Source organism: Saccopteryx leptura, chromosome 1 (assembly GCF_036850995.1).
Source record: "Saccopteryx leptura isolate mSacLep1 chromosome 1, mSacLep1_pri_phased_curated, whole genome shotgun sequence".
Taxonomy (NCBI): Eukaryota; Metazoa; Chordata; class Mammalia; order Chiroptera; family Emballonuridae; genus Saccopteryx; species Saccopteryx leptura.
In genome coordinates this window covers 308,052,329-308,061,637 of record NC_089503.1, presented here as the reverse complement: position 1 = coordinate 308,061,637, position 9,309 = coordinate 308,052,329, and positions in this window count along the sequence as shown.

The following is a 9,309-nucleotide window of genomic DNA, read 5'->3' as shown; positions in this document are numbered from 1 at the left end:
GGAGGCTGATGGGGTCAGAGAAGGAAAGGCAAGAGGTGATATGGAAGCTGGTTAAGAATCCCACTGGCGCTGGGAGTTAAGAGGGGGCCCTCAAGCCCAGCCTTGCCTTGCTAGGCCAGGAAGAAGAGGGGACATTCTTTAGAATCACTCCTCTGAGACCTCATTGCCCCCACAGGTGGCAAACCACTGGGATTTAGCAGACAGAAAGGAACAAGCTCTTAAAATTCTGAGTTCAGCCTAAGAGCCTTTGAGCAATAAGAGGTCTTCGGTCCAGACCTGTTTGTTTACATGAGCCCACATTACAGATAAAGAAACTGAGGCTCGGAGAGAAGTGACTTCCTCTAGGACACCCAGCCACATATGTGCCTGAATCCTGAGGCACACTCTTTCCACATTGGCACCTGATGGCCCACTTTCAAAATGATGTTTGTGAAAATTAGTCTCGGTAAAGACAGCTAAAAAGCATGGTTTGGGGCTGTTTTTAGCTGTCTGTAAGCCAGATAAAAGGTCTGTTGCTGCAAAAATGCTCTTCTTGTGTATGCTATAAGCATCCATCAGTTTCAGAAATTATCCAGCCTCACTAACTAGGAATGACGGGTGCTTTTTGATCTTGAGATGAAGAGGATTTTTTTGTGTGTTGTTGATGGTGGTTTACTCATTTCAGACTCTTTGCCTACCCTGAGTGTAATATCCTAAATTCCCAGGAGGCAGGGACTATTTCTTTTCTATCTCTGTAGCCCTGGCAGATTCCATACACCACTAACACTTACTGAAGAGGAGTTTTTTCCAAGTTGCATGATCCTCTCTATTCACATGCAGGTGGATGGGCATATAGTATACTTGTTATATTAATAACAGAATGAACAAACAAACCATGGAATACATAAATAAATGAATGAATTAATTTGGGTTAAAAAAAAGGCGTATCTTCAAGTTACATGTAGCCAGGACCAAAATTTGAGACATCTGCATTAGGTAAGGAGGAGAATTTTTAGGGGACAATCACGAAGTGAGGAAACACCCAGAAGTTTCATCAAAGAAATTCCAAACCTGTGTTCTCTCTAGAGCTAAAAGCCAGTCACATCAATGCTAGAAGGGACTTGTATTAGTCAGTTTTCAGCAGGTTATGCTGCATAACAAGCAACCCCAAACCCCAGTTTCTTACATCAGCAACTCACACTTATGGGTATGCAAAACTGAGTTTACTCTTGTATTATTGTATGATTTAGTTATAGTACACTGTAAACCTTTTGCCCATCCCTGTATTTCTTACTGTGTTGCATGTCTGTGGCAGGGGCCCAGCTTCTGTGGCTCTGGTCCAGGCTGTGATCAGCGTTAGGTCCGCTCCACATGTCCCTCCTTCCAGGACCCAGGTTGAAGAGGCAGCTCTTATCTGGGATGCTATATTCTTCTGGCAGGGGTCGGGAGTGCAAGAGGGATGGGGGAAATTTGCAATACCTCTTACAGCCTCCACTGGAAACAATCTCACTGTCACTTAAGTCCACGTTTTGGAGGATAAGTCAATTCACATGGCCAAGCTCAACACTACTGTGCAGGGCTGATGATAAATGTTCGCTAAAAACCAGTATAATTTATTACTAGGATTTAGGAAACCTCAGGTCCAGTGGGTTTTAAACTGTTTTCAGAAGCACTTCCTTTACGGTATAAGTCAACAGGGTTCTAAGACCTCCACCTTAAGCAACCACCTCCACTAATCCATTGAGTTTTATATATGCTTTTATTTGAAAGCTGCTTTAAAAATATGAGAGACCTATTTTTTAATTACTGGTCTAATACAAATCCCCCATGTCACAGACAGGGATACTGAGACCTGCAAAGGAGACATGAAAGAAGCTGACTAGTGAGTGGCAGAGCCAGGACACACGCCCAGTAAGAGAACTTTTTAAACGATCCCTGGATCAGTATGTATTTATATATTCATTTAACAAACACTTGCCACCCAAAAACTCTGGGCCAATATCATAGTATCTTTCTTCATTCAGTCCACATTCTGACAACCTGCTTTGTGCCTAATTCATTCATTCATTCATTCATTCAGTCAGTCAGTCAGTAAATATTTTCCGAGGGCCTATTATACACTAAGCTATGCTATAGATACTGAGGATATAGTACTGGACAAAACCAATCATTGGACCCTGTGGAATTTATATTCTAGGGGAAGCATAGATAATGAATAACAAAAACTATGCATATACAAAGTGTAGACTGTGCAGTGGAAAAAAAAAGGCAGAGAGGAGGAGTAGAGAGCCAGAGGGGCGGTCCTTTTGGACCCAGTAACCAGGGAAGGCCTCTTTGAATAGCTGAGATGCAATCAGAGATCTGGGTGGAGGGAGAAGTGAAGCCGCATGTGTCTGAAAAAAGAAGCAGCGGGCAGAGCAGGGACAAAGGCCCTGAGGTCTGTGCCTGGCCTGGGGTGGGAAGCGCAGAAGAAGGCCTGAATGGGAGCATGGAGGCGCAGAGGCGGGGAAATGGCACAATCTTAGAGGCCCCAGGAAGGAGTTTGGGGTATTCCCAGGGAGGTGGGAGCCTTTGATGGTTTGTGTCAGGGGAGAGGTTTGATCTGCTGTGTTGTCCAGGCACAGACCCTGTGAAGAGGCAGGGAGGCCTTCGAAGGAAGGTCTTGCTGTTGTCTTCAGGGCTGCTGGTGGCCTGTTTTCAATATGTGTCCAAGATAGTCCCAGCCTTGACCCCACTTCACAGAAGGTGTGGCCCTGGGAGAGAGGCAGGACAGGAGAAAGTTGACCCCCGGGGCAGCAGGCCATGAGGTTGCAGCAAGGAGGGGCTGGACACAGCGAGCATTACAGTGCCAGCTCCCAGCAGTGACTGATGGCAGGACAGCTCATTTCCCCGTGGTGCTGCCAAGGCTCTGAGAGCCCTCATTGGCTGGAATTCTGCCCTCGGCTGCTGGCTGGGCAGTGAATGCCTCCCAGGTGCCGGCCGCTCAGGAAAATCGCCCAGGATGACAGGCTCGCTGCTCTGTGATTCTCACCATGCTCAGGGCCCAGCTGCCTCCCGTCTAATCCCTCCCTGACCTTCCATCTCTCCATCAATTTCCCTGCCCCTTTCCTCCCTTGAAAAAGTCAATGAGGTCTTTGGAGAGGTGGATTTTCTTTTCCTCATTTTACTTTTACCTTTGTATCTCCTTCTACCTCAGTTGAACAGCTCTTCCCCAGAAAGCCTTCCCAAGTATCCAGTGGTGGGATTCAGCTGCTTTGCACCAATTTGGCAGAAACAATACATTTTTGTTGAGTTTGGCGAACTGGTTGTTAAAATGGGACTTGTAATCTAAGGTGGGCACCTGGACAGCCATCCAATGTGGAAATCACAAATTTACATTCCTTACTTTTTTTTAACATTCATCTTGCAACAGCGTATTCTAAGCCCCTTAGTAATGTTCATTCTGTCTGTAGGTGAAAAAAAATTGCAAGTGAGGATGCCAATCAAGAAGCAATATGGAAATATATTAAATAACAGTTTTATTGTTTTTTGTCAGGTATTATTTAATATTTTTTCATTAATATTTTAAAACTCTCTTATAGAGAGCAGCCCAAGATGGCCGACTTGGAGGATCGGGTGTCGGATGAGGAGAAGATGATTCTGGATCGCCTGTAGCTCCAAGAAGGTTGCTGAGGGCCAGTCAAAAGCGGTGACTCCCACTGGTCTTCGCCAGTTTCCGGCCTGTAAGTTCCAGGGCCGGTACATCCAGCGGCCAGATACAGAGCATCAGCTCAAGACCTAACAACCATAGTTAGAGTGGTATCTTAAGGAAAGGCTCCTCACACCTGACCCAGCTAAGGCAAAGAAAACGTTGTCACAGACAAGTAGCCCACAGCGGATTACAAACAGCTGAAGCCATCCCAGGAAGATTTAGAAATTACACAACTGAAAGCTGGAGTCAGACAACACCAACCCTATACTCAACTACACAAACAACATATTTGAAGGAGCAGTCTATATTGAGACAAAATGGGAAGACAGGGAAATGCAATTCAAATGAATCAACTAGAGGAATTCCCAGAAAAAGAATTGAATGAAATGGAAATAACTAAAATGCCGGATGCAGAGTTTAGAATAATGATTGTGAGGATGCTCAAGGATCTTAGAGGAACCATGGATAGACAACATGAGCACCTAAACAATGAGCTATCTGACATCAAAAAGGACATTGAAATCATAAAAAAGGATCAGACAGAAATGATAAACACAATGGCAGAAATGAAGACTACACTACAAGGAATAAAAAGCAGGTGGGATGAAAAAGAGGATCGAATCAGCAATTTAGAGGACAAGATAAGCAAAAGCATGGAAGCAGAACAGCAAAAGAAAAAAAGGATCAAAATGTCTGAGAAAACTCGAACAGAGTTCTGTTACAATAGGAAGAGAAACAACATCTGCATCATAGGGGTTCCTGAAGGAGAGGAGAAAGAACAAGGGATAGAGAACCTGATTGAAGAAATCATAGCTGAAAATGTCCCGGAATTGATGCAGGAAAAAGTCACACAAGTTCAAGAAGCACAGAGAATCCCATTAAAAAGGAACCCAAATAAACCTAAACAAAGACACATCATAATTAAAAAACCAAAGCTAAGAAATAAAGAAAGAATACTAAAAGCTGCAAGAGAAAAGCAGTCAATCACCTACAAAGGAGACCCCAAAAGGATGACATCCGACTTCTCAACAAAAACACTTGAGGCAAGAAGGGAATGGCAAGAGATATTCAAATTAATGCAGAACAGTTTCCTATAACCAAGACTTCTTTATCCATCAAGGCTATCTTTTAAAATAGAAGGAGAAATAAAAAGCTTCCCATACAAAAATAAAAAAAAACCCTCAAGGAATTTATTATAACCAAACCAATGATGTAAGAAGTGTTAACGGTCCTGTTGTAAACAGAACAAGGGTAAAGAGGAATGTAGATTTAAGATTTTAGAAATGCATCCAAATTGAAGAAGATTATTTGCTGATGATATGATATTGTACATAGAAAACCCTAAAGTCTCAGTAAAATAACTAGTTGACCTAATAAATGAATTCAGCAAGGTGGCAGGATATAAAATTAATATTCAAAAACCAGTGGCATTTTTATACACCAACAATGAACTGTCTGAAAGAGAAATTAAGAAAACAATCCCCCCCCCCAAAAAAAAGAAAACAATCCCCTTCACTACTGCAACAACAACAAAGAAAGTACCTAGATGTAAATTTATCCAAGGAGGTTAAAGACTTGTACTCAGAAAATTATAAAACATTGATAAGAGAAATCAAGGAAAATAATCGCATCAAAAATGGGCAAAAGAAATGAATAGACACTTCAAAGAGGACATTCAGATGGCCAATAGGCAAAAGAAAAAATGTTCAACATCACTAATCATTAGAGAAATACAAATTAAAACCACAATGAGATATCACCTCACACCAGTCAGAATGACAGATTAACAAAACAATAAGTGCTGGTGAGGATGTGGAGTAAAGGGAATCCTCCTGCACTGCTGGTGGGAATGCAGACTGGTGCAACCACTGTGGAAAATGGTATGGAGATTCCTCAAAAAATTAAAAATGGAACTGCCTTTTGACCCAGCCATCCCACCTTTATTATAGGAATATATCCCAAGGACACCAAATCACTGGTTCAAAAGAAGAAATGCATCCCCATGTTTATGGCAGCATTGTTTACAATAATGAAGATCTGGATACAGCCCAAGTGTCCTTCAGTGGACGAGTGGATTAAAAAGCTGTACTACATATACACATGGAGTACTATGGGGCCATGAAAAAGAAGGAAATACTACCTTTTGCAACAACAGGGATGGACCTGGAAACTATTATGTTAAGTGACATAAGCCAGACAAGAAATACAAATATTATATGACTTCACTCATATGAGGAATCCAATGAACAGTGTGAACTGAGGAACAGAATAGAGGCAGAGGAGGGATCAAAGGGACCAGTGGGCAAGCGGACAGAGGGAAAGGGGATGAGAGGAGATCAGAGAAGGGAAAGAGCTTGGTGAAATTATATATACATAACAGCATTATAGAGAGCAGAAGAGCAAATCCTGGAGGAAAGCGGGGAGGGTTTTGGGGGAGGGGGCAAGAAGAATGTTGAGGGGAATTCGGGGGTGCGGGAGGATGTATTCGGTGGGACACTTGAATCTATGTAAACACAATAAATTTATATCAAAAAAAAAAAAACAAAAAAAAAACAACTCTCTTATAATACAATCTAGTTTTCTGTACCTCTTTTATTGTTCTTATTTAAGTATTAAATGCATAAAATAATAAACTACCTTTCAAGATACCCTTTTTTTATACTTAAAACGATCATTCAGGCAGAGAACTGGTTGTTAAATTATTTGAATCCCAGCACTGCAAGTATCCTGTGAGGCAGCTGTGTTAGGCGGTCTTGAGGGGTTACCAGCTGCAAGCACTCTGCCTGATTGGTGTGTGAGCACATGGCAGCGCCACGTGTGTGTGGCCTATATAAAGCTATGGGTGCTTGCGTTCGAGAGAGGGAGGGATTGCGGATGTGCTGATTGCCTGCCCGCCACTGAGACGGGGCATTTTGCTGTTTGTTTGCCCGAGAGGTGGTTTCCCCTGCTGTGTGCTTGTCTGCCGTTGTGACACTTTAGTAAACGGAATGGCCCAACCCTTTCCAGCTCCGCAGTTTTTCTACCGTCTGCCCGAATCCAGTGTGGGCCTGCCTGGCCTCGGCCCTGGGCACAGGTATTGCACATCCCCCACTTCGTGCTCCCCCCGATATGTACCCCAACAGCCTTTCCTAGAGTTGTAACGTTCCCTTTCCTGCTGGTTACTTGGTGATGTCCGACTGTGGCCCTCGACTGCAAGCTGTCTCGGGGCTGCCAGCCGGGCTAGCCCTTGCCTTCCTCACACCAGCATGTCCCAGGTGCGTAAATATCTCAGTAAACTTGCCTTTCCTGCCACGGAGGTGGTGAGTCCTGTCTCTGCCAAGGGCTAGGTAGGACCTGGTGGCCGGGAGCTGTCTTGGATTTGGGGTCCTGGGGAGAAGTTTTTCCAATTTCTTTTTTATTATGGCAAAATACACCTAACATAAAATTTATCATTATGGCCACTTTTAGGTGTCCAGTTCAGTGGCATTAAGTAGTCATATTGCTGTGTAACCGTCACCACCATCCACTCCAGAATGCTTTCTCATCTCCTGAACTGAAACTCCTATTCCCACTGATCAGGAACTCTCCACCCCGCCCCTCCCAGTCCCTGGGACCACCGTTCTGCTTTCTGTCTCCATGAACGTGACCCCTCTGGGTTCCCCATATACGTGCAATCACACAGCACTTTCTTTTTTTGTGATGGCTTATTTCACTTAGCGAAGTGTCCTCGGCCCCACCCAAGCTGCAGCATGGGCCAGAACTGCCTTCCTTTTTAGGGCTGAATAATATTACACTGAGTGGATTTGCCAGAAACCATGTTGTGTGGACACATAGCAGCCCTGAAGGGGCTCCCACGGCGAGGACACAGCCAGTGTCAGGTGTCAGCCATGTGCAGGAGCCTCCTAGGAAGTGGACCCTGCAGCCCCAGCCCAGCCTTCAGGTGACTGCAGGCTGGCATCCTGACTTCAACCTTGTGAGCAACCCCAAGCCTGAACCACCCAGCTAAACCGCTCCCGGGTTCCTGACCCTCGGAAGCAGTGTGAGATGAGAGACGTTGGTGGTGGTTGTGAGCCACTCAGTGCTGAGGGATTTGTTATACAGCAACAGATGACTGACATAATCACCATGTTATCCTGCCAGGTTTGGCGCCCCCCCTTTCCCCGCCCCAAGCCTTTGGCTGCTTCTCAAAATCAGATTTATCTTCAAAGAAAGAAGATTCGCCTTCACAGTGGCTTTGGGAAAGAATGACATCCCCGTGTGGATTAACCGACTGGTCTCATGGGGAGTTTGGAGTTGACGATGGCGTCGCGACAGGGCTAAAAGGGCGGTGTAGGACAAAGGGGGAGCCGCGAGAGTGAGGGGGAGTGGAGAGACCCCGGATTTGGGTGTGACGACCTGCGCTGGAGTCCAGCCTCTGTTGCTTGCTAGCCACGTGACCCTGACTGGTGACTCGGGTCTCCTGGGCCTCAAGTTCATTGTTTGGCTGACAGCACCATTGTGAGGCTGATGGCCTGTTCCCCCACCAGCACCTAGAAGGATTATTTAAATTGCAAATCCGATGTCATCTGGTGCTCAGAACCTATTAGTGACCTTGCATGGCCTGGACAAAGGCACACAGCCCCAGCAGGATTGCGCAGCCCCTGCGCTGCCCGCTGCCCCGCCCACCCAGTCCCCCGGCCTCCTTTACCTCATCCCCTCCCCTCCCAGCTTTAACTGCCAGCCTGTCCTTTGGTTTCTTGAAGGTGCCATGTGTGATTTGGCCATGGGAACTGTCACCCGTGTGGGACTTTTTTCATCTGAAATATGCCCCCTTCCACCTGCTAATGTCTTCATAGCCTTTAGAACTCAAACGGGAAGCCATCCCTGACCCGTTAGGCCACTCCTCATGGCCGTCACTGTCACTTGTAATTACAGGTGTGTTTGTGTGATAAATGGACACACGTCTGCCTCCCCACAAGTCAGGAAGCAGCACAGTGCAGGCCCCCTCTGCCCTGGTCATGTGCATAGTGCACAGGCTTGTGGTGAGAGGAAGGAGCAGGGGGGCCCGGACTGTGCAGACAGCAGTCTCCATGCTGTCTCCCATCCCCACAGTCCATGGTGACTTCAGGAGCAACCTGGGGACTCGGGCTGAGTAAACCTTACAGGGCAAGTACTTCCAGATTTCTATGGGCTCTGAACTTTGGCTGAGCTCTGGTACAACCTGTGGAGTTTTCCAGAAACCTGATCCCTGAGTTCCCCTCTCAGAGTTTCTAGAGTGCTTAGAAGTCCCCAGGCCAAGCCTCGGAATGTGCACCCTGGCCAGTGGGGAGCCCAGGGCCCTGGCAGAGCCCTTCCTAACCTGGACACTGGACACTGTCTCACTGTCGAGGACCGGGAGCGGTATGTGATGAGAGAAAACCCGAGAGCATGCCGTGCCAGACATCCTTACAACAGTAAGGACTTCTTTAACTGACTCACACAATCCTCAGAAGAGTCTGATGAAGAGGATGGTGTTATCATTACCCCCTGCTCACAGGTGGGGAGACGGAAGCACGGAGCTACCACATGCACACAGTTTTCCCAGCACCTGGTGGCAGAGCCAGGATCATAGTCACAGGTGGTCTGGCTCCAGCCTCCAGTGCTGGGCCACCTTGCTATATCACCACTGTGGACAGGTACCT